General features: G+C 37.7%; 1 protein-coding gene across 1 annotated transcript in view; it reads left to right on the top strand.

The window, feature by feature from the left end:
- The first annotated feature begins 1,670 nt into the window (after positions 1-1,670).
- LOC123871970 (thrombospondin type-1 domain-containing protein 7A-like) overlaps positions 1,671-26,049 on the top strand; it is a 100,696-nt gene continuing 76,317 nt past the window's right edge. The window contains exon 1 of the mRNA XM_045916057.1: positions 1,671-1,918. The gene's annotated coding sequence lies outside the window, so the exon portion shown is untranslated. The remainder of the gene's footprint in view (positions 1,919-26,049) is intronic.

Here is a 26,049-nt window from a genome sequence, read left to right as displayed (position 1 = left end):
TTTCAACTTGTTTTTTTTTTTTATTGGGATAATGTATACTAAATTTAAAGAGGCACTTATAATCTTCACAAACTGAAGTTTTTAATTGCATGTATTTAATAGCTGTTAATGCTTTAGAAAAATAAACAATTTACTTCAAAGTACAGCATTTTTGCGATTTGTCAAATAGCAATTACCTTAAGTACAATCGAAAATAAAATAAAATTAAAATTAATGATTTTTGCTCAATTAGTTAACGCTTCAGCCATGTAGCGAAAATTATAAATCCTCCTATTCCTCATACCGTGGGAATTCCAATAAATCCGGCCATATTCCGTGTCTCCATCAAAACGGGTACATTTGTATGGAATTTTAGCTTTCTGAGTCCAACGGGTACATTTGTATGGAGCTTTCTGAGTCCAAGGGTTTAGGCTGGGCGTTGATGAATCAGTCAGTGAGTGAGTCAGAACTTTTATTTTTAAATATTATTTCGATCAAAAGAAAGTAGTGACTCACGTACATTTTGCATAATATTTGCTCTATGTAGGTAATTTTAAACAAAGAGCAGGTAAAACCTGGCTAAGTATAACAAATCATTAATTTTATCGATCTACAATTATAATCTAACCTAAAAAAACCTATTTTTAACTCCCAAACCAAAAAGAGGGGTGTTTTAAGTTTGACGTGTGTATCTGTGTATCTGTCTGTGGCATCGTAGCTCCTAAACGAATGGACCGATTTTAATTTAGTTTTTTTTTTGTTTAAAAGTTGGCTTGATCGAGAGTATTCTTAGCTATAATAGAAGAAAATCGGTTCAGCCGTTTGAAAGTTATCAGCTCTTTTCTAGTTTTCGTATAGAGGTTTTAAATTTTAAGTTATATAACTTTGTAATCGCATAGTTTACTCAAAAGAGCTCCACCCTCAAAGAATAGTACTCAACAGAAGGGTTAGATGACCCGTGCAATCATGCAGAAAGGGTTGATAAGAGGCAGAGTGATCGCGAAATGATCGGCGTAGTTCTCTGTCAGGCAAAACAAAGGTAGGAAAAGGGCGAGCGGTGCCCGCGTGGCCCGCGCAGTATCGAATACCGCCCGCCCTCGGTAGCCGTCAAAGATTATCACTACAGAAGCGACATAATAGGTATTTGCATACATACTTAGTGTTTTTTTTGGGTGGATTGTGTATTACTGACTTATCATCATCATGATCAACTTATTACCGGCCCACTACTGAGCGCCTAGGCTCTCACGTCTCAGTTATATAATAATATTTTTTTTTTCTTTTGCATTCATGTGACTTGGCCGCGATTAAACTTTGAGATTACTAGTAACGTTGGAAGAAGTAATAACTATTTAAATAGAACTTATGACCCTCAAAAGTAAGGACCTCAAGCCCACAATAATTTTAAATATAAGCTTTTTCTGCCGGTTTCAAACAAACAAAGTTTCGTGTATAACTTTTGATAAAAATTGAAAAGTAATTTCTTTGACTACTTACTAAACAAAAGACTGAGAGGTTAATTAATATTAAATCATTATAGTGTGTGAGTAACAATATTTCCTTATAATTATGTTAGTAATGTTAGTACTTAATTAATGTGTGTTAAGTTCTAACTTTAGTTCCCAAGTAAAGTTCACAAACAACAGCCAGTGCATAAGTTAATGATCCTTACATTACAAGTCTATAAAATTTCAGGCTTCAGTTTTCATAATCTTTGCCGAGGGCGGCGCGGGGTATATGTTTGGTCAGTGCCCCTCGCGTTGCGGAATTGAGTGATCGTGTATTTCGCTCCTTCCTCCTAAATAAATAAATATAATTGGTACAGCAAATTATATTTAATTGACTTGCTTATAGCCATGGTTTACTGGACTCTTGCTAGTTTGATGTAATGTGAGAAATATTTGAAATATTTCGACCAGGGGACGAAGATAGCTCCAAGGTAAGTAACGTCCCATTATTATCTTTTATACAGTTCAGAGGAGATACATAAACATAGCGGTTTAAAATGGCTTTGAATGGAATACCTATAATGTTTGTATTTGATATTGTTTATACGTATTAGTTGATGCTCGCGACTTCATTCGTTTGAATTTTGGTTTTTAATAAATTCCAGAATAATTTTCCGGGATGAAAAGCTTATGCACGTCTCCGGGATGACTATCTCGTCAAAATATGTTAAACAAATGGATAATAAAAAGGAAGGCTTGACAGACAGACACACTTTCATCCATAAAAAGTATATTAGTGTAGATAAGTGCTCGATCTTAATTCCCCAATCATGAAGGCACATAAGGCAGTTATGCGTTATATAAAACAACAGCGCTTTTGTATTTATATTATTAGTAGATATATTATGTCTAAAAATATAGTTTATATACATTTTATAAAATTACAATGATATACAATTTTTAAATGTATGCACAGAAATGTACCTAAGTACAGGATGCGAGATAAATGATGATGATGAATAATGATGATCGTGACCTCAAATGTATGTTTTCTACATAGGATCGAGCGGTATTTTTAGCAAATGATTATACTTATATTTACTTAAATCACAGTGATTAAATAAGACCAATAGAGATACCTATAGGTACGTAATATAATTTATTAAGTAATTTTATTCTTACTCTGATATTTTAATTTTTCTTTGTATAAAGTGGCTATTTACTTGGGTTTTTGTCAAATAGTGTTACTTAATTTAACTTAACAGGGCTCTCTCCGTCACTCGCTTCATACAATCGTAGTTCCAATTTCATTTGAATATTAAGCAACCAAAGTCCATGAAATTTTGCCGACATGTTCTAGAAACTAATATCTGTGTCTGTGGTGTTTTAGATTTCTAAAAAAATTCTAAAAATATGTAGTTTTAAAATTACAGGGGCTCAAAGATTTATATGTAAATTTTTAAGACCGCATAACTTTGAAACCGAATATTTTAACCGAAACCTGAAAAACCACAGACATAGATATTAGTTTCTAGAATATGTCTGCAAAATTTCATGGATTTTGGTTGCTTAATATTCAAATGAAATTGGAACTACGATTGTATGAAGCGAGTGACGGAGAGAGCCCTCTTAATAAAATGTGTTACTTGCTGTTGTTCGGCCAGTAAAGCCGGGGTGGGTTGGCTAGTTACCCATAAAACCAAATCACTATCGTAACCCACTGGTCTTGATCGTCTATTTAGTGCAAATATTTTAACCAAGGTAAATTGAACGTAGTCACGAAAGCGACGGACCTTGCGAACCCATAAAATACCTGTTACGATTTTTATACTTACGAGTATATAAAAAATCTTTCTTTACTATAGAAATACTGTTTACGGTCTGTGTGTTCGTTATCAATAAGTTCGCGCATCGTTCATCCGATTGAGTTTGACATAATATCTACTATCAAAGTAAAATCCACATAACTGTCTATACTTGCCTCATGTTTTAATCAAATTCTGTCACGCTTCTATGTGTGGTATGCTACATATATTATATTAATTATTCTGTAGCGAAATAAATAGGTCTGCCTACCTATTTTTAACAAGCCAAGAAAAATTACATTTTTCGCAAGTCAACATGGAAAAATAAACAATTTGTTATTACACACCAAAAAATAATTAATTGCAACATTTTAAGTGATCCGCCATCCCCCGTAATTAATCTGGTACATTTTTCAAAGCTAATTGGTAAAATCGCGAACGCCCGCGTTCCGTCGCTTAAGATAATCGAATCCGGGCTTAATGAGCCGTGCCGCGCCGCAAAAAGGCCTTTTATTCAAAATTCAATAAAAAGTACCACTGCATCAAAACGATGTTCGTAATTTTTCAACAACATTTTTACGGTCTAGGTACATCCATACTAATACTTATATACTTATTATATTATAAATGCGAAAGTGTATCTATCTGTCTCTCTGTTTGCTTCATTTTCACGGCCCAACAGTTAAACCGATTCTGACGAAACTTGGTACAGGGTTAGCTTATATCCCGAGGACAGACATAGGCTAATTTTTATCACGGAAAATCAAAAAGTTCCCACGAGATTTCTAAAAATCCATTCGCTTAACCGATTTGTATGAAATTTGGTACCGAGGTTGCTTGCGTCCCTGTAATTAACATAGGCATTTTATCCCCGAAAATCAAACAGTTCCCACGAGATCTTTAAAAACCTAAATCCACGCGGACGAAGTCGCGGGCATCCTCTAGTATTATAATAACATCGTGATCCATCCATAGCGGACCCACTACTTAACACGGATCTCTAGTTAGAATGAGAAGGGTTTATTTAGGCTATAGTTTGCCACCGCGCTAGTCCAGTGCGGTTTGGGAGACTTAATATGTATATAAAAATTATGCAAATTGTTTACACCTACTCGTATATCTACTATAAAATACATCATAGGTAGGTATCGAAAGGGAAACTTGTTTAAAAATGAAAAATAAGTAGGGCGTGTCTACCTGACAAATAATAAATAATAAATAAGTAAATTGAAAAGCAGTGTTGAAGAGAGAGAACACGGCATGTAATCCCTTACATGCAGTATTTAGTATTTAGAATGATTCATTTGCGTAAAAATCATAGACGGATTTGATGTAGATAATTTTGTATGCGCAATTCGCTGAAACGCAGTATCACCAAAACTGTACCTACCTGAAATCTAAAAATTAAGGAGTTACAGAAGTTATCTGATGTTAAGTTCTTTACTTTTTATTTGATTAATTAAGAAGTTACTTGAAATTTGTCTCTATGAATGGAATCTTTGCTTTACCATTGTCTCTATATATTATTTATAGCGTTTTAATCGAGCATGTACCTACATAATAATTGAAATGTATGGCTACTTGTTTGTACTTAAGCTGAAAATTAACGTAAAATCTTTGCGGCTAATACCCACTTTGTCTGTCTTATACACGTTTATATTACGCCTTCAGAAGCAATAAATGGTTGAAGAAGGCAACGGGCCATTAAGCGTCGATTCGATTATCGCGCTGCTTGAGTTTTCGCCGATCAACGACCAACTCTGCGCTAACAAGCAAGAGAACTAATTTAATTTAAATTTTGTTTTCCAAAGTTCCTTACATGAATTGAAATGATTGGAAGGGATTCAGCTTAGAACTATATCAATTACTAGCGACCCGCCTCGGCTTCGCACGGGTAGCTTAATAAAATATTCATAGGGATCTCTATTTTTTTTTTTAAATGAAATATAACCTATGTTACTCAGGAATAATGTAGCTTTCTACTGGTGAAAGAGTTTTCAAAATCGGTTCAATAGTTTCAGAGATTACCCTTTACTAGCAAACTCACAAACTTAACCTCTTTATAATATTAAGTACTAGCTGATGCCCGCAGCTTCGCCCGCGTGGATTGGTCAGATCCCCTGCAGCATCAGGATTGAGGAGTTGGACTCCAAATTTTTTATGAAACAATGTCGCAAAGTTCCTCTATCGATTAAAAAAGAAATGACGCAAATCGGTTCAGAAATCTCGGAGATTTCGGTGTACATAGGTAGAAAAACACAACTCCCTTTTTAAAAGTCGGTTAAAAAAGTAGCCTATTTTACGCCCTGGTCAATCCTCTACTTGCCTGTGAAAGTCCCGTCAAAATCGGTTCAGCCGTTCCAAAGATTAGCCTTTTCAAACAGACAGACAGACAGACAGACAGACAAAAATTTTAAAAACGTGTGATTCAGTTATGGTATCGTTCAAATAACCATATGAGCTTAATATGAGGTAGTTATTTCGAAATTACAGACAGACACTCCAATTTTATTTATTAGTATAGATAGATTATATATAGATTACATACGTAGAGTGGTCTATACTCTACGTCCTTATTATCTACGGCAAAAGTTTTTGAAAGATTTCTTGTTGTATCTTCCTGGTAGGAACGCGGCGTTTGGCTGGAAAAAACATGAAAAACACACTTTATATGATGATCAAAACGGTATAATTTCATGAAATAAAATTTTACAGGAGGATAAAGAAATTGAATGAAAGCTGCTGAAACTTTACTGCAATCATACACCGTTTTGATCGAAACCACGAACTTTGGGCCTAATTTTAGCACGGTTTTAGTCCGTTTTGCTTGAAAATGAATTCCAATTCGTATTCAGTGACCGAAACCTTCTAGCTTCAGGCTTTTTTTTGAAAATAAGTTTAGATATCTATTTGGTGGTCTTTTGACTATAAGTGTAATTACACCATTTTGTTCGCCAGCTCGTTTTATATGATTTTAATAGTTTAAAATCACGCTAATACAATTTTTATATACTATTTACTCAATAGGAAACACACTAATATGCACCTAATTGAATTTCCACATCGCGGCTCTGTAGCTAAAAGGCCCGCTGGAGCGGCATCACTAATTCATTTATACCATAATGGGTTTGATGCTCGCCCGTATACAGTGCATTATGTACTCGTGCAACTCACATCTGCACTGTTTTTGTGTTTTACTTAATTAAAATATGTTTATTTGAACTATTATGCTTCAATAGCTCAACGGTTAAAGAGCGGTCGGAAATCAAAAAGGTTCTTTCAAAACGCTGTGCTTTTCGGTGCGAGGTGACTATTCTAGCACTTTAGAACCCTTTTGTTTTTGACAAGGGGAAATCTTGAGAGACCCGATCGGGTTATGTGGGATTTCGACCCACTAAAACCCCCTCGGTGGCCTTCGTCAGTACGTATTGAGAAGCTCCAGGAATTCTGAAGAACGTGCGGCGGTGTCTCTCTCGCGCGACGCCCATTGGGCTCATCCTGGAGGATGGACTTCCCTGCCCTCATGCACCTGCATGTAGACACGGCAGCTTGTGCCACAGCTACCGACTTTCCAGGGTCACCGGCTAGAGCCACACTCCAGCTAATTGCGACCTCGAAGTCCTAGGGCCAAGGACTAACTTAGCACCTTAGGACCCTAACCTAACGTCTATCGGTTTTTCCAATTATGTGTCCTGCCCATTGCCACTTCTGCTTCACGGCCTGTAATGTCAGTAGAAAATATAATAATAATATACTTAAATATTTCAATTAATCATTATTGCTAGACACTTTATACATAGTTATAGAAGGAAAGTATCTCTAAAGTTTTGTTACGTGATAAACCAGATCGATACTTGGCTATTTGCAAAGGCTCTTATCTAAGTTGTTACGGCGACGGGAAATGGTCTCGGGAATCCGTAATAGGGGCGAATGGGTTTCTTAAATAGGGCTGCACGCAATCTCACGGGGTATTACAGCAGCTTAGAATGTGTTGTGATGGTATATTATCATAATATAGTCCGCATATTGTGATGGGCAACTATAAAACCCTACGCTGCGCGTGGCCCAACACATTCAAAATTTCAAAAATAAAGAAACATTTTAGTTAAAAAAAAATACAATAGCAAAAAACATCAAAGTTCCATGCTTTTACATGCATCCGATGTAAAATTGCATATTAAAAATAACAGCTTCAAAAGAAACTAGACGTAGGTACCAGAATAATGACTCTCGTCCCGGATGTTGGAGTGCTCGTGACAATGCTTTACCCCCTAATTATGTTCCTAGGACGCCGCTCCTCTTTCGAGGCCGAGATTTTAATAGTACGTTTTTAATTTGTCAACGGGGTCGAGTTAGTGCTTCAGGGTGTAATTTGCGCGGCGGTCGAGTGCCAGCCTAGATGCGATGAATGGTCTGGCAAAGGGCAGAACGCTTCAGTGCGAGCGGCACTTGCCCTGCACTTGCGAGTTTGAGATGCTTTGGGGATCGGTGACCGTACATAGGTGGCTGTTATGTCTTGCTTAGTGCGGTAATCGAAACAAGATCAAGAGTCAAGCCACGTGTCAGTGTTTCCAGCCAAGTTCCATCAGTTTATAACGATGGTTAATTATCGTTTCACCTAGGGTTGTCAAAAATTCAGTTTTCCTCGAAATGTAGATAGGTAGAACTATAATTTCTTCTGATTGAGATCCCTTAGGATTTTAAGAATTGCGCGGTCGTGAGTCGTCTGCCAAGGTGGATGCGATGAATGATCCTGCAAAGGGCAGAACCACTTCAGTGCGAACGGTACTTGCCTCGCAAGTTTACGAGTTTGAGATACTTTGGGGATCGGTAACCGTAGATATCGAACCAAGTTTTAATGAACATGGACATAATCAACAATTGTTTTCCTTGGAATATAAAACGAATATTGACCAGGATTTCTTTTGTATAGATTTCATCTACCTAAATACCTTCAAACTAAGCGTAAGTCCATCACGCAATAAAAAAATCTTAACAGCTGACTAATAAATTCGACATTTTAGCAGATTTTCAATAGAAAAACTGTGTGAACCAGTTAATCAGGCGATTAGAAAAGTAAAAGGACTTTTACCTTTGTCGATTAAGATCGATGCGATATACGAGTACGTAGGTATCTACGGTTCTAAAGACAATAATCCTCGAGTGCCTATCGTGATAACGTCTAGATGCGTCGCAAAGGCAAACAACAAAGGACTGGCATCCTCGCAAGACGAAACCAAACGCGTAAGACAATACCTACTCTCAGAGTACAAAGTTCGGTTGAAGATTCCGGAATTCTATTTGAAGTAACCTGAAACTTACAAGAAGGAGGATCGTAGTAAAGCTTGATGCATACACAACGCGTGGCGGAAAAGTATCAAACGCGGGTCCAGCTATAAAACAAGGAACCAAAGATATTACCGAAATTCATAATTTTGCAAATTCAACATTCTGGGTCTGAAGAGTTATTTGTAATACGAGTATCTTTAAAGCTAGAATATAGGCATCTTCTAAACAAATGAGTCCTATCTTGGGGAAAATCATCATTTGCTATATTCAGATGCGATAGTGATCATGCGCGTGCCTCTCCTCTTTATCTTTTGCTAGTGTGTTCGTTTGTTACCTATGCGTATATCCGATTGAGCTGAAACTTTGTTTAGTTATTACCAGTATAAATGTTTCTGGGATAGTACCATTGACCTACAAAATGTGGCGAGGTGCATTACAATGCATGCATTTTTTTTTCTATGTTCATAACTCCGTCAAATCTGAACTGATTTTGACAATTGCTTTATTTTTATTAAAGTTGTCCTTGATGCCATGTTAATTTAGAGAAGATTTGTTAAATGGTTTTGGGATGGAGGACGGTACTCCTGAACTGGTAGCCTCGCTGCGCCTCGCCGCGTTTTGAGTGTTTCAAGCCTAAGGATCGTATGAAGTGAACTATTCAAGTTAATGGGTTCAGTGAAATCCTTTTGTACGGCGCGACATGATATTTGCATAAATTATCCGCGAGAGACTTGTCTTATGTGGTGATGAAGGAGACGGGAGGATTATGTTATTAGTCGTTCTTCATTTATATAGGTATACGCTCCTAGTTCGTCTTTATTTATACAGGTATGACAATGGATACGAGTTTAATATGTGAACATATTTAGTTGTAAGCTGTTTTCTTTATCCAAGGAATGCTTGATTTTTGCAGGTGGATTTATGTATGTAGTGTTATTTATTAATTATATTAATTTATCATCATTATGTATTAATTTCTTGAGCCGTTTATTGATCTGCCGTTTCTATTACTTAATTGATCCAAATCCCTTTATTGTCTTTATTGAAGGGCCTGGGGGCACGGGAATCTCTCTTTTCTTTATGAGCATTCTTATAAGTTTCTGGAGTGAAATATACAGCATGACCAAATCATAACTAGTTCAATATATATTTAGAGATAATTTGCCCAAACAAAATATTTGAAAACTCTATAAGTATAGGCCTTATAACTTTAAAATCAAATAAAGAGAAATTCTGTAGCTCAAAAATAGTTGTACAAATCAGTGTAACAATCCATTCAACCTAACAGATTACAGTATATTTGTCTGTGGTCACAAAATGGCGCTTAGTTATGCCTAGCTTGACGAATGGCTAGAGTCTAGACCAGGCGGGGGTGGCTGTGTAGAGATCATGGACCAATTAAATAGAGATGTTGAATATTACATTATATTGTTTCTGTTACTGTGTTTGATCTGCTAATGTCGTTAGAGAAAATTGCGAATTCAAGCAATTGCTAAAAATACTGGTACTTATTTTTCACTCAATTATAAGTAGGTACCTAGTGCAAGACTGCAGTCTGACGATCTCTGGATTTTTATGATGGCAATTCTTTGAAGCGCGAATACCTAGAAGAATTTCTACGTCGTTTTTAGATTACGCCTTTATTCGTTTGGGGCATCATTTTTACAACAAAAAATAGAAGTTATAAAAATTAAAAAGCTTCTAAAGGCTAAATAATTTAAAATTGAATAATTTTTTTAACTAAAAGACCAAAAAAACAGTTTATTTGAATTTGCTTTTGTTTTTTATTCGTATATCAAGCGTATATCATACAATATGTCTATATGGCTTTTATCCAATACCCATGGATTTTATGAAGTACGGTTTTTATCGCGTATTGCGGGTAGGCATATAATAGGGTAGACCAAAATGGCGCGCGTTGACACCCGAGCGTAAACAATGGCGAGGGTGCTCACGTCACATCCGTTCACTGGCCGCCGCGCCATGCCGATGCGATGGCCAATTTATGGTTATCGATAGCCCTCACGAAAATATTACTGTGCAGTGTACCTACAGTTTTGAGAAGGGCTGATTTTTCATAGTTTAAAATTTAACACAAACCCGACAAATGATATTAGTTTGACTGTTTAACTACATTTTGACAGCACATCCAATACGAAAACTTTAAAAAGGTCAAATAAAATTATTATTAGGTACTAAATGATGCCCGGGACATCCGTGGGGATTTATATTTTTGAAAATCCCGTAGGATTTCCCGGGGAAAAAGTAGCCTATGCCATTTACCAAGTCTACATGCATGCAACAAGTATACCTAAATTAAAAATTTATAACATCCCCGACAAGTGAAGGTTGCAGTAACTAAAAAAAAAAACTAAATTAAAATAGGTTCATTCGTTTAGTCGCTACGATGCCACAGACAGATACACAGATACACAGATACACAGACACACAGATACACACGTTAAACTTATAATACCCCTCTTTTTAGGTCGGGGGTTACAAATGAAACAGCGTTATATCGCTGGCATAATTTTTTTTAAATAAAAAATTGCGAGCATACGAGCAGGCGGATCACCTGATGTTAAATGATTACCACCGTCCATAAACATTTGCTGCACCAGAGGTACTGCCGATGCACTGTCGGCTTTTCGGGAATTTGTTGGTCCGCCCCTTGAATAACGCCCATCTTGTAATCTAGTGGTAAATCTGTCTCTTTTACAGTACAATTACTTAATCGTAGTATCAAGTTTTTAGGCACAGTGGTTCGAGCTGCATGCTTTGATGTCAGTCAGCAGCCTAGCTATATATTATTATTTGTTGGCCCCTGGTCTGAACAGAACAATCGTCGAAGTTGAATGTAGGTATCTACTTGTAGTAGACAATGAAGTGTACTCCACGTCATATTGTTGTACATTCGCCGGCGACTGCTCACCGTTTGATATCCATCCCCATATTCTGATGACCAATTTTTGTGATGTTTGATCATTTAATTTCGACTTTCGAGGTTATATTAAAAACTCTCTCTATCTCTACATTGTATTCCTGCTCATTCATACTGATCTTTAGCAATGTAGCAAGAACTAACGTGGATTTAGGTTTTTAAAAATTAAGTGGGAACTCATATTTTCTGATAAAAAAAAATTAAATCTACGTATTTCTCCAGTTCTTGAACTAAATCCATGCAAAAAGTCACGTGGATCTGTATGATCTGTTGGCAACAGACTGTTGCGGCGTGAATCACGCACGCAATTCACGCCTTGAATACGCGAAAAATAGAATGCGGGATGGAGGAACCGTTTGTTTTTCCGGGACAAAAAGTAACCTATATCGCTTTCCAAGACTTTACCTATGCCCACGCAAAAAATCACATCGATTCTTTTTTTTTTTTGCTCTATTGCGGCGTGGTAGGACTATCAAACAAAAACATTTTTGAGTAGGATAATAAATTTAATATTGGATTCAGGAAAAAAATGATACTGCTGAGTAGGTTGAATCTTTTTGTTTATCACGCATTAGTCATTATTCATTATTTTGTGAATTTCCCAGATCTGTAGAGGCCGTAGATACAATAAATTGAATACAGCGGCGTACGAGGATAGACAATAGTGAGTGAACTCCACGGGCTATTGTTGTATTCGTTAGTGGCTGCTCGATGTCAATAGTCAATAGTTCAATAGTCAATACGGATATTGACGGGAGGTCGGCTCCAAATGCTCTTCAATTCCAAAGATACCTTATTCCAGAGCTACTGTATTTCTGTCATTCAAAGAGCACGTTGATGTAAAGTCAATTGCATATCTGGGGTTTCTTGGGGTTGGATTGTACAGGTATTTCCACGTGGTATTGTGCCATTATATATTGTGCCTAAACACACTGCAATGCTAGCCCCGAACTCAGCCTGAAGCACTCCGTACGTCTCGACTCTCGATACGCGCAAAACCAGTAATCCAATCTAAAAACGAGGCAAGGCATATGGCTACAGCGTATTGTACAAAAAAGATCTCATAGGCTTGTATGTGTGTTAATCTTTAGTCAATTAATCTACCCAAACCGCCATGTTGCAACTTTAGATTGGACAACTTGTTTTGCGCCTAGCTTAGCTACTCTACTATACCTAAGAGTTTTAGAACAAGGTATTTATTGTAATTTGAAATATTTGCCCTAGTAAACACCGTTAGGGTAGCTAATAGCTGTGTATATAGGTTTTCGTTTTATTTTTTACAGCCTTAACACAAAACATTCAGATGAAAATATGTTTAAAATATTGAGACTTCGTTTTTAACAACCGTTCGTTCGAGAGCACAATCTGACCAAAGCGACGGAAACAGAAATTTTCTATTAGGGCCGCATAGGCCATAACCCAATTATTAATTATTTTGGCGACTGGGTCTTACCTTACCCGTAGACTGACACGATCATTCTGGACGTGACCGCGGCAAGGTGGCCTTATCTCAACAGCCGATTACGCTGATCTAATTGATCAAGTGATCAATTCGGTTTTACGAAAACAACCGATGCTTGAATAATTATTGACGTTCTAACGATACATATTTTTTTTATGTAGGCCGGCGTAGGCAACCTGCAGCAGATTTTTTGTCTGAAAAACATCAAATTCTGCTCTGTACAAATAATAATAATTAATTAAGTGATCTATCAACTACGCGAAAGTGTATAGATGCCTGAATTGTTATTATGCTATGAAATAAATAAATATAAGGTTGTTTCCAGCAACAGATTCAATCATAGATAGAGGTTAAGACAATGCGCTAATTATTATTACTATCAATGAAGTATAACTCATAAGTACAAATTAAATTATCTAATTTTACGTAAACTAAGTACTACTGCATAGTTTTTGCATCAGATAAAAATAGCGATAGATTGTTTTTTGTCCATAACTCCGTAGGCTGGGTCGGGCGGCGAGGGCAACTCAAGCAGAGAATCGCAAGCGTGCGATGATGCTTCCATCGGGTCGAGCCTTCATATTAGTACTAAAAGCCTTACCGATGTTCGAAATGAAAAATAGAATATAAAATTTCAACGTACCGTAAATACAACTCGCAATTCAAACAAAAAGCTTTTAGGCTGAATTGTAAACGCAAAATGGATATTTTTACTGTTCACATTTACATTTTGCTTTGTCTAGCGAGCTGTAGTTTTAAATCTAATAGCTACACTAGTTTTAGATGGTACTGGATTTTAGTGGATTTTGGCCTTAAATATTTTTATACCAATTTTTATTAATAAATCGATAAGGCCATCGCCCACCGTAACTTTTTACAGCGATACAGTAGCAATAAAGTCGCAAAAAGGTCACTTTACAATGGGGATGATGCCTATGTCAAAAATAAATTATTTCTTATAGTAATTATTAAACAGAGTGTCTTCCAAAATTCATAAAATCCACATTCGATGCTAGTTTTAAGATAACTAACCATTTTAAATTTAAAAGTACGTCAAATTACGTCAAATGTTATGAGTATCTGTGCATTTCATACAAGCTCCGTTTTGACGTTTGATAAAAAGTCGCTGATCTGACTACTAGTCATCATCCCTATTATAGCGACACATGCGATGCGCATAAAAAAAGTCGCCGTGGGTGATGCCCCTTACATAATCGTGGAAATAAAAAAGTTGACCTCATAGCTACCATTTGAAAATACAGCATCCATTTAAATGTTACAGGATTTTTATAAAAGGGATGTTGTGTTCTCATCTACCATTTAGAATGAAAAATATACGGCGATTTAACTTCTTTAATACCATTTGGAACGAGTATTAAAATATTATGCTTAAGTATTTTATGGAGAAAATGGAAGTGCTTGTTATAAAGCGGTAGTCATATAATTTTATGGGATTGCAGTAATGTTTTTTAATTAAAAATGTGGCTTTAGATTGAAAAAACGAAATACATATAAGGCACATAGATACAGACTACAGAGTCTATTTTGGAAAATATTTTGATACGAAAAAAAATACGTGCCTTCTTAAGACCCTCATCGTTGTCAGAAGTCTTTTAAAACATACAAGTACTAGACCTTAAATAAAATGTAGGAAGGCTATGCTTGCTCTTGTTGAAATATATTATAAGTACATACTAGTTTTTCTCCGCAACTATATTATAGCACTCGTGGATAATGTAGCTACCTATCAGTAAAAAACTTTCAGAATCGGGTCAGTAGTTGCGTAGATTATTACCTACTCCCTACATCCAAACTGACAGTCTCTTTATAATATTAGTGTACCTAGATATATTTACATAGATATTTTTTAAACCTAAACTCTACATCGACGAAGATGGGATTTTTAGAAATCGGCTAATACGTCATGTAAAGTTTATAAAGTTTCAAAATAAAACTTGTTTGTCATTGTAGGTACCTATTTCTTCCCGTTCACTTTCCAAACTTTTCCATTACACTTCCGTAACCTTTTTTATTCATCTTCCGAATTTATCTCAACCCTATTAAGTAGTTCAAGGAACTTTATATGCGATGCTGGAAAGTTTTCCTGTGTAGAGAAATGAAGTTTCATGAATTTCTATTTGAGCTGTTTAAAAAAAAAACCGGTCAAGTGCGAGTCGGAGTCCATACGAAAGGCATACATATTGTACAAGTAATCTAAAACCAGTAGGTATAATAAAAAAAATATCGAAGCAAAATTAGTTACCAATTTTGACGGAATAACAACAACAACAAAGCAATCAAATAAAAATTAATAAGCTCTGGATGTCCCCTAGTTATCACGTTTTATGTAGTCAAGAAAAAATATAAAGTTCTGTCATAATATTTAAGCAGTAACATTTGTAAATCCTAGTAAAATTGCCGCTTTTGTTCCTATAAAGCAAACCGACGTTGACGCTTGCAACTCGTTCTCACTGTGAAAACAAATGGCCCGCTCGAAGAAAACAACACTACATTCATATAAAAAACCCAAAATATGAAAAGATTTTAGTAGCGGACATTGAGGAGGAAACTCAACTTGAGGAAAGTGAAGCTCAAAATAACTTGTTGAATTGTTATTTCAAAGGATATAATATTATATTCATCTTAGTTTTAATCTTAGTATTTAATAATGATATTTATCTATCAGTTCTTCGAACTGTACACATTGAGGTCTGAAGGTGCTGGAAATTTGTGGAAGTTTAATTTGTAAGAAAGTTTATCTTTGGTGTACCTATCTTTATCAGTGACTAGCGACCCGCCCCAGCTTCGCACGGGTGGACACTACCACGAAAAATCCTATCTATTTTCCGGGATAAAATATAGCCTATACGGATTCGGAAGTATCCCTCTAAGTAATGGTAAAAGAAATTTTGAAATCGGTCCAGTAGTTTTTGAGCCTATTCAATACAAACATACAAAAATACAAGGGTTTCCTCTTTATAATATTAGTACCTATAGATTATACATTGTAAAGATTTTAAACATTGTGGTGCATATTTTGTAAATATAAACATATTGTTATTAATCTAAGTTTGAAAAGCACTGAAGCTGTATTTCAGTTTTGTAATGATAACGAGGACGCCTATTCCAGTAGCGGTTATCAACAGCCAACAAGTTTTTAACAGCCTCTTGTTTCATAGGGTTACCAGGAAATGCGAATTTTGTTGGATTTCTTACATTAGGTAAGCAGTTATAGATATAGGCATGTTTGTGAGGACAAAATCAACATAATTATCTACTGAAAGTTTTAACAATAGCGTATGCTCCTACAAAAAAAAAATTACAGGCAAGCGCTTGACCACGATCACACCTGATACAAAGTGGTAGGTAATGTGGCCTAGGACGGGACGCGTTTTCTCTCAAATTCAGCCATTCCAAGTCCTAATTTATTCCCATTGTTCAGCCCAGTCGCTGAAAAAGAAAAAAAACGGCCTGGTAGCCCTACACATCGTCTATTGTTTCGCCAACACTGCGTTGGAGTGAAGTCGAGGGTCATCGAGAACTGCCGACTTCATTATCAGGAGTTTCCCCTCACTGCATCTTTGAGACGCACTCATCGTTCACGTTTCGCTCTCGACTGTACCGAGTAGAATATTGATTGAGGGGTATTTAAATTATGTGGTGTTTCCTGTTACTTGGAAGGGAGTTACTTTAGGATCAAATTAACCATTAGGATTGTTGAAATGATTTAAGATTTTTTTTTGATAGGTGATTTTTTTTTGTGCATGACTTTACGAGGAGGAATTAGGGTATCTGCCCGCTGAAGTAGAGTAAAACGGAGCGGAGCGGAAATGAGTTCAGCAGACCAATCAGATTATTAAAAGATGACGTGCTCAAAAATCTGATTTGTTGACTAAGCACATCTCCGCTACGCCCCCTTTCAGTTGACAGGTGCCTTACGGAGATACCTACCTATCTCATATAAGTAGCATATCTGTATTTGGAACCATCTAGTAAAGACAGACATGTCCCACTGGCTTATTTTACTAATATCTAATTATAATCATTTAATGACATGGTTAAAAGTAGGGCCTTCTAAGAGCACCGTAAAAAACGCCATTCCAACAGGTATTTGGGTTAGAAAGTTCTTAACTTAGATCTTCTCAACAGAACTGCTTTAAGAAACAACGGTAATCTTAACTTCTCATAACGCCGCAAGTTAGCCTACAGGAACAAAACGTAATAGTTATGCTAAAATGTAGAAGAATATGAGAGATAGTATAAATAATATAGGGGAATTCAAGTAGGTATCTGAGTTATTGAATTTCCACCAATAACATGTGCCCGAGTGTGAGTTATCGGTAACACGAGGTTAAGTGCATTTTTATTGCACTTGAAACACCGGCGAACGATATTACGTTTAATGACAAGTGCAGCTGTGATAAAACTTTTGCTAAAATTAACGTTTTCCTCACGTCCGGCTTTAAAACGGCTAATGCTGTTATAAAGTACATACAGACAGGACTGAGGTCTTTAAAAATTCCGTGGATTCTGTTTTTCTAGATTTTTGGGTTTTCCGGAATAAAAAGTAGTAGGTATACGTTGGTGGCTAATTCTGCTGTACGTAATTTCCTAAATAAAATGACAGCCATGCCTGTCACAATACTTCCTGTGGAAAAGGATGGCAGTCGATTTAGACCTGTCAAATTCTAGATTCATTTAGATTAGAGTTTACGTAAATGTTATAACAAAATTACCCATTGTCGGGTTTCGGGATACAAGCGATCACTCAACCAAATTTTATCGAAATTGGTTAATAAGATGTGCCGTGAAAAGGTAACAAATAGACAGACAGACACTTTCGCATTTATAATATTAGTATGGATTATGAAATTATGGATTAAACAGAATTTATTAATACTAGACCACAGCAAGTTCTCAAAAACTGTTCCATAAAGGTAGTCGTACCCCCGTTTACTGCGAGTTAACTAAACTAAACCTCAGTACCATGGTACCGGATAACCTATAAATACACCATATACCTATAAAGTACTTTATTTAATTAACTGCTTTATGCAAACTTTGAAAGTACATTAATCATAATAGATTAGAGTAGATTTGGGTTCCCATTTAAAAGTTTGCGCAGATTTTCACTGGCGTTGAGTTAGTTCGCTAAAGTAGTTTGCGATTACGCGATATCGAAAGAGTTTGGCAAAGAATATGTTTTGTGAAATTGCAAAGTTTTTTTTGAGAAAGAAGTTAAGTAGTAAACTTTAATATGACCATTTTGATATTTTACTGAATGATGCCCGCTGCTTGTCCACGTGGATTTAGCTTTATAAAAACCCGTGAGAATTCTGATTTTCCGGGATAAAAAGGAGTCACTGTCCAGATTTTTATTTATCTCGTTTTTGTTGTAGTATTTAGTTAGGTGTATGATAGCGGCAACTCTGCGTTCACGGTACCTATGTTTAATTTTCTACGCATACAAAAGTAGTTGACCGTGACCGGGAATTTGGTTTTATAGAAGTCATCGTAAGCTGAAGTAATAATGGAGTCGCAGTGAGACGCTACATACAGGCGGCGCAACATCGTGGCGTATGGAACTATGGAAGTCCAGCTGTGAGCGTCTATCGGTTGAAAATGATGATGACAACTCTTTGTCACCTCCTCCTCACCTCTGTGTTGCCTAGTGCCTACCTACTTTTGATATTCCAAATAGCTAACTAAAACTTTAAATTAAATTATTTAAGCTTGAATGCAAATCTACACAAACTTCACGAAACTCTAATGGAAGAGCAAATAGCAATCATGATTAATGTCCTTTCAAAGTTTAGCACAAAGCGGATCACAAGGTACCTACATAGATTAGGGTCCCTACAGACCAGAGACTCTTGATCGCACGATAGTTTAGTCAAGTGCTTAATATGCATAAAGTTATGGAAATATGCAAATGCAACGGGTATTCTGCCAGTAAAAAATTGGCCATCAGTGGGGGTCGCCGGCAGAAAACGATGAAATAACAGTGGTTTTTTCTTTGGAATTTCAAATTAAGTGTAATTGTATCAAAAATTAGCGATTATCGGCCAAATAATTTGTGTCAGTCATTCGTCCACCAAAATGTTATGGTTCTCCAGACTCACAATGTCACCATGCTCGCAGGTTCGAGTACTTACTTTCCAAGAATTTTGACACGAGCAAATTAATTCACCATGTAAAATACTATAGTGCCTACAACGTCGTCCGCGTTGATATAGGTTTTTAAGATCCTGTGAAAATTAAGTTATTTTCCAGGGTATAAAGTAGCTTATTTACCTTTCATCAAAATGGTTTTAAGCGGATGGGCCGTGAAAAGGACAGACAGACACATTTTCGCAATTATAATACCTAAATTGATGCAGTCTATCTAGTCAGTCTGGTCTACAAAAAAATAATGCATTTTTTGAATTTAAATTGAAAGAAACGCGAAATTCAGATGATTCCAAAAACTTGCGTTAGAAGTTAGAACTAACTGAAACAGATTGAAAGATGGGAAGGGAAAAAGGAGACATGGGAAAGGTGTGAATAGAATCGAATAACTATTTAATACTTACGTAATCAAAGTATGCCACTCCATCACGCTGATCCCTCAGTCACAGTATCCGAACACACCATGGGCCTGTAGCGGTTGCCACATTCGCAAGAAGATGTCGCTTCTAAACTCAATCAATCAACAACGCTCGAAACACGAACCCCAGCCTGATAACTCACGACCTACGCCTAGATGGCAGCACGGGTAGCTTAATTGGAATACAAGGAGAAACACGCAACTTCCAATCGCATTGACAGAGCGTTTACCAAATTGCACTATATATAGAAGTTTCAACGCATAACCGTCGGCCCAGCTGGCGCCACCGAGCACAACACCGCTCGGTTGGGAAATTTCCCTATTGCTACGGTCGAGCATACAGTCACAGCTCCCGTACAGGCCGACCGTTTCGTCTGTAGTATGCAGACGGTCTTTTAGGTAAAGGCATTTTCCGGAATTGAGGTTGGGTTTGGGCTTCACTCAATGTACCGTCGCGTCGTTTGAACGTACTACGGACTACAGTACTACGGACTAGTAGTTGTGAAAATGAACACGATTTAATGGTCAACTTTCTTTTGTTTTTTCCGCGATTTTACCGTGTTTTTGTTTTCTGTTTGGAAAATTAAGTGATTAGTGTAATATGTTTCTTATTATTTTTGTTCATTTTAGTTTCCTTTTTACACTAACATAGTTTTGAAATACTTGGAAAGTTCTATCTTTTGTTTTGAAAATGAAACTATGATTATTTTTTATTTTATACGCTTGTTAAAGTTGAATAAGTTTCAAATAAATAATTATTAGTATTTTAGTATACCTACTTATAATTTTTATGGGAATGTCGAAAATTGTTGTTACCGTAACGGCATAGTACAGCATTAGTATGGTATGGGCTCTTACATTTTTAGGATTCTCTATCTCCAGAGAAAAAATGAACCCATATAGGATCACTTCGTTGTCTTGCTGGCTGTCTGTCTGTCTGTCCATCAAGGGAATCGAAACCTATATCTAAGGTACTCCCCGTCGTACTAGAATCCTAAAATTTATGGTAGCAATGTCTTAATTATAGCAAAAGTAAAGGGGGAATCCGAAAACCATGAATTTGTGGTGAATTTACATAAAAAAAGTATTATTTGTTGTACGATGGTGAAGAAGCAATCCCTCTCGGGGAGACCGACTCGCATTTGATCGATTTTTTTGCGTTCCCCCTTTTTCCTCCGACATAGCCATCGAAGACTATTCTAGGTCGGTACCAGCTATATAAATGGGTTTTTTTGCCTTTTTCGTTTTACTCTAATTTATTGTACTAGGTACTAGGTGCTCACATAAGTGCAGTTCGTTGGATCCTAACATACTACTCTTATTTATTGATACTTACATAAGTACTGCACATATTAAGTTCAGTTCATTGGATCTCTTACATTGGTAGGTAAAATAATTTATAGCGTTTAAAAAAATTCATGTATTTTTAATAGATATGTCATAAAATATAGAGTTGATATAGGTCAAGTCACTGTCTAGGATTGAGATCATATTCGAGATAGAGTTTGGGAAGCTCACAATACGCGGCCGGAACAATACAGCAATTACCGCGCTCTAGTTGACGCGATAATGAATACAATACCTTCTATTTAGGTGTTCGAGCCTACGCTTGAACCACATGTGAGATTACCCTTCCAATATCCGTCGTCAACACCTTCTATCTCTTTCGCACACTAGGTAAATCCGTGATGTCTCGACTATACCTGTCCTTGTCTGTTATGAATGAATGGAATGCCTAGCCAGGCAGCGCGCGGTGGCCATCTTCTTCAGTACGCTTTCGATATTCGTGAAGTCAACACGTCACTCAAGTAATTATTATTACGCGCACTATCCGATCGGCGCTTTCAAGCCCATTGTTGATAATATTTTACCGCTCGGCGCCATAAGGCCCAGCGACGAACGAGTCACATATTACTCGTAAATACCTTAAAATGGCACGACGCGACGGCCGACGCCTCGTTCGAGACGGCGGCGGGTGTCGCCTAGAATGAGGCGGCCGTCGCATCGGTGGTACGACGGGACGTCCCAATTCAGGCGACGCGTCACACGTGTCGCATCAAATGGGACGGCGGCGTCGTCTCAACCGAAAAGACGGCTGTCGTATCGACTGCGATGTCATTCCGTTTAGTGTGACGACCATTGTCTCACAAAATGCAGCACTGATAAACTAAATGTGTTCTATGAAATGACGAGATCACTGAATTGCGCATCTAATTCCAGAACCATGGGCGAACTAACGTCAATGGGATTCCTTGCTGCAGTACCTACATTGCGTACAAGATAAAAACACCAAGCACGTACACGTGACACGTGCGTAGTGACGCGCGTCAATCCGTAGGCATAACTGCACGCATTGCGTCTACGCGAACGATTCACGCCACGCAAGTGGTATGCCATGTCTCATACAATTCCATACATACATTGGTATGCGCTTCGCCTACGCTTACGCGACGCATATAGTTTGGGGGCAACCAAGGCCCGGCAGTAATGGAGGCAAAGCTAAGGCTTGCCATTCCTACAGTAGATCTAGCACGAGTTTTCAACCCATCTACAAGTAATGTCAAATGGCCTCTGGAAAGAGCTCTTCTCTATGCACCACACAACTTAATGGGGAAAATACTTTCCTCTTACTACGATGCCTTTATGAGCACTGTAAGGAAGCTAAAGCTGAAACACAAAAAAAAAAAAAAAAGGCGGGAAGCTTCTTCAGAGTTGGAGCATTTCAGTCTACAAACGGAAATAAGATGCCCCTCTACGGCTACGAAACGATCGTTGGTGATTCCTGCCGAAGTGCATCATAGCGCAGCAAAGTGTAGAGCTTGCACAAACGTCTTGAGCTCATCTGCTCGTTCACAGTCCTATGACACACCAACGCAAGGTAGTGGCGAACATTTCGCTTCCGTGCTGAGTCAGTAAATGTCATTGTTACTAATGTACTTAGCTCGCAGACAGAGCAAAACAAATATATCATAACTATTACACAAAACCAGCAGCAGAGCGTTGCGTCGGACAAATACCAGTCCTTAAAGAGGATCTTAATTCTTAATAACTCATATGACTCTCTGCCGGGCAGTACACAATCAGAAGAGGAGGAAAACGACCAGGTCCAGGGAAGCGAAGCTTCTCCCCATTGGTCTAACAACCGCGAAACTGAAGAAGATAATCTTCGAAGAAGAGTTGCTGAATCGCAGAGGAACTAGCGAGTTTGACGGAAGACAAGAACATTAATCTCACCGTTTTTGATTTTGCGCCAACCACCGTAGAACAAGAACCTAAGGTTGCGCAAGCAGATCCTCCGGCCGTAAAGCATGGTTTGAGTTGCCATAGACTAGGTAAGACTAGTTGCTGTAACGTGAGATATGGGACGCCCAAAAGTAGTTCCAAGTCACAACAGTATTTACTTCTTTAAAACCTAACAATCTCTGGGCAGTTGGCACCAATAACTTCAGTTGGGAATCAGTTGAGATTCTAGGAAAATGTGGTGGGCCGCGATTTTGTTGCAGCAAATTCCGAATTCAGGGAAAACTCGAATGCCCTTCTGCGATACGTATGTGGTCATTGAGCAGAAATAATAAAACAGAGAGAGACCCATAAACCTATTAGTTCAGGGGTAACCTGCACAATATCCCCCCTCCCCCCATCAGGAACTCATCTGTTCAAAGAAGAATCCCTAACAGAGGTCGTAAAAGAGTGGGAAGGTATGCATAAACTCTTTCCTAATAAGGAAAAGGCATACACGAACAAAACGGCGAAACCGAAAACCTCTCAACCGGCTCACTATAGATTTCGTAATTCACGAAACACCACTAAAAGAGATCCGCCGTATAACATAGGGGGAGTCATTAAAGACCCTTTCCTTACGCAACATAGCAGGGGAAAGGAGGGAAATGACTTCCTCACCGCAGGATGCCTAGCCTATTTCGTGAATCTGTGGGAAAAGGCGCCAGTGAATCTTTTAAATATATTAAATGGCTACAGAATTCCGTTCAAGAATACTTTCCCCTTAGCGAAATTTTCTCGAATAAACGCTCAGAGTTATCAGACACAGGCATCTGCAGAAATGCCTGTAGAAATACGGGAATGTTAAAATCCCGGACCTTACATCAGTCAGGTTTCTTGTCAGCAATGTTCCTGAGGAAAAAGACAGATGTAGGTCATGGGCCGATACTCAACTTGAGAAGGCTCAACGATTATATTTTAGCCCTGAGCCTGATAACGCAGCAATAGATTCATTTGGGTAAAGGAGATTTCATGATGAACCGACCTTTCGAAGGCATATTTTCATGTGCCCACCAATCAAAATCATCGTCGATACTTGTCACTCTTGTAACCGGAGAAAATATACGAGATGACTTGTCTACCTTTCGGATTAGCGAGTGCCCCTTCAGCGTTTGTCAATATTACGAACTGGGTGGGCCAGCAGATTCGTCAAAAAGTGATCCGGGTAATAGTATATCTCGACGATTTTCTGTTTATTGACTAAGATCCGATAATCCTGGAACAACAAGTTACAATTGCTACGGAATATTTAAATAGCCTGGGATGGCAGATCAATCAAACGAAACCTTCGATCAAGGCTTCGTTCAGCATAGAATATCCGGGTATTACCTGGAACACTCATCGAAACTCAACCATTGATGGTTCAAAAGTACTTGTAAAAGTCTAATTGAATAAAAATATTTTGAATTTGAATGTGAAAGGGTGTTTCGACACCGAAAATGCAACAGTTTCAGAAGTGTTGAAGTCAGTATTCCAAGAAAAAGCTCGATGGAGTCGGCACAATACCAAAGTAAATATCAAAGTTTTTATAGTAATTTTGTAATGCACTTGTTGCTTAATGCATTTGTTATTTATCAATACTTTTTTAAGATTGATTAATTAACTAGGTATCTTTCAATGTTATACTTTGCAGCGCCCTGACGGGGCTTTATGTTGTAATATTATAATATATATATATATATGTTTTATGATGTAAGACATGAATGCAAATAAATAAATAAAGAATAAATCTGGGCAAACTAAATTTCGCATCAATCACAGTCCCTCTGGGTCGACTTCATTGCCACCTAATTCAGAAATCATCTCGCTTACTAAAACAACTCGGCCGCATCAGAGGCATCCGATTCCAGATGCTGTGCAAGAACATCTGGAATGGTGGCTAAAACATATGCACAAAACATTACCGATCCATTATCAAGATCCATCAATCTTTGTTACTACAGATGCTACTACTGATACTAGAAGATGCAACAGAGAAAGACTGGGGTGCCATAGCAAACAGTCGTCACCTGTGCAACCTAAAGGACTTATGGGGTGTATACGAAGTCCTTCGAACACTAGGGCCCAAAATTTCCCACAAAACGCTAATGTTGCAATCGGACATTTGAACGAGCGTGGTTTATATAAACAAACATGGTGGCACCAAATGGACAAAGTTATTGAATGCTGCGATACAAATTCTAGAATTATGCGATGTAATGAATTGTCACATCATATCTCGTTATATACCGGGGTCTGTACAACGGAATAGCGGACAGGTTGTCAAGAGAGAGAGAGAGTTTTACCAGAATGACACCTCAATATAAGAGGTCTCTCGGTGATATCCCAGGAATATGAAATACCAGAGATCTCTCTGCCTCGAGAAGGTCAGCAGTTGTTCTGAAGCAAGTCAGCGAAGATTTGACCGATACAGAGAGCCAATTTTGCGAAGCATTCAGTGGCAGTGAAAGTATAACTTGGGGTGGATATTTCCGCCCCCAGCGTTAATTCCACGAATAGTTCGCCACTTAAGTCAGAAGTACAGTGGAACAGAGTATTAGGGAAACCAGAACTAGACCAAAGGAAATAGAAGCCACCCCTGCGCTAAAATCTAATAGATTTCCGCACAAATTGTGCTCTTCAATGACTGGAACACTTGGAGTTGGCGGCTTGGTTGGTGCGTCCAAACAGATAGTATATTGGTCAGAGGAGGCAGTAAAGCTGTGGGAATTATCTGGAGGTTATCGTTTCTGAAAACCTATAGACCAATCTGGTTAAGATGCTGCAGGTACAATCGAGGGACATCCTAGCAGATGACCCTAGTCCACAAGTTTTGGCTAGGTACTAGTGTTACCTTTATGAAGTTATAAAGCTGGCGCCCAGGACCATAGCAGTTCACAAGTCGGTTGTGGCAAACTTCGGAAACCTTGTAAGTTCCTCCGAGCTCAGTTCTCATCCCCTGGCTAGGCAAATACTGAAAGGTATCTTTACCAAAAAATCTGCTTCATGCTCAGCAGAAGACTTGCTAGCATTTTTAAATTCATACCGATTTGATTACAAGAGCCTGTTTGCAGTATCAATACACACTTCGGTGCTCCTTCTGTTCCTTCTGCGAAAAGAAGAGTCCACCATTTAACACTTCTATCAATAGGAAAAGATGACTTCGAAGACAAGGGGTACAAAATAATATATTCTGGCCTAAGTTTGGCTCTAAACCTGATTCGGCATCATACAGACAGTCAAGTTGGTTACTGAAAAAGATAGAAACCAATTCAGATAAT

The sequence above is a fragment of the Maniola jurtina genome, chromosome 14, assembly GCF_905333055.1.
Source record: "Maniola jurtina chromosome 14, ilManJurt1.1, whole genome shotgun sequence".
In the NCBI taxonomy this organism is placed as follows: domain Eukaryota; kingdom Metazoa; phylum Arthropoda; class Insecta; order Lepidoptera; family Nymphalidae; genus Maniola; species Maniola jurtina.
The sequence above is the reverse complement of the archived record's forward strand: the minus strand, read 5'-3'. Positions and strand labels throughout refer to the sequence as shown.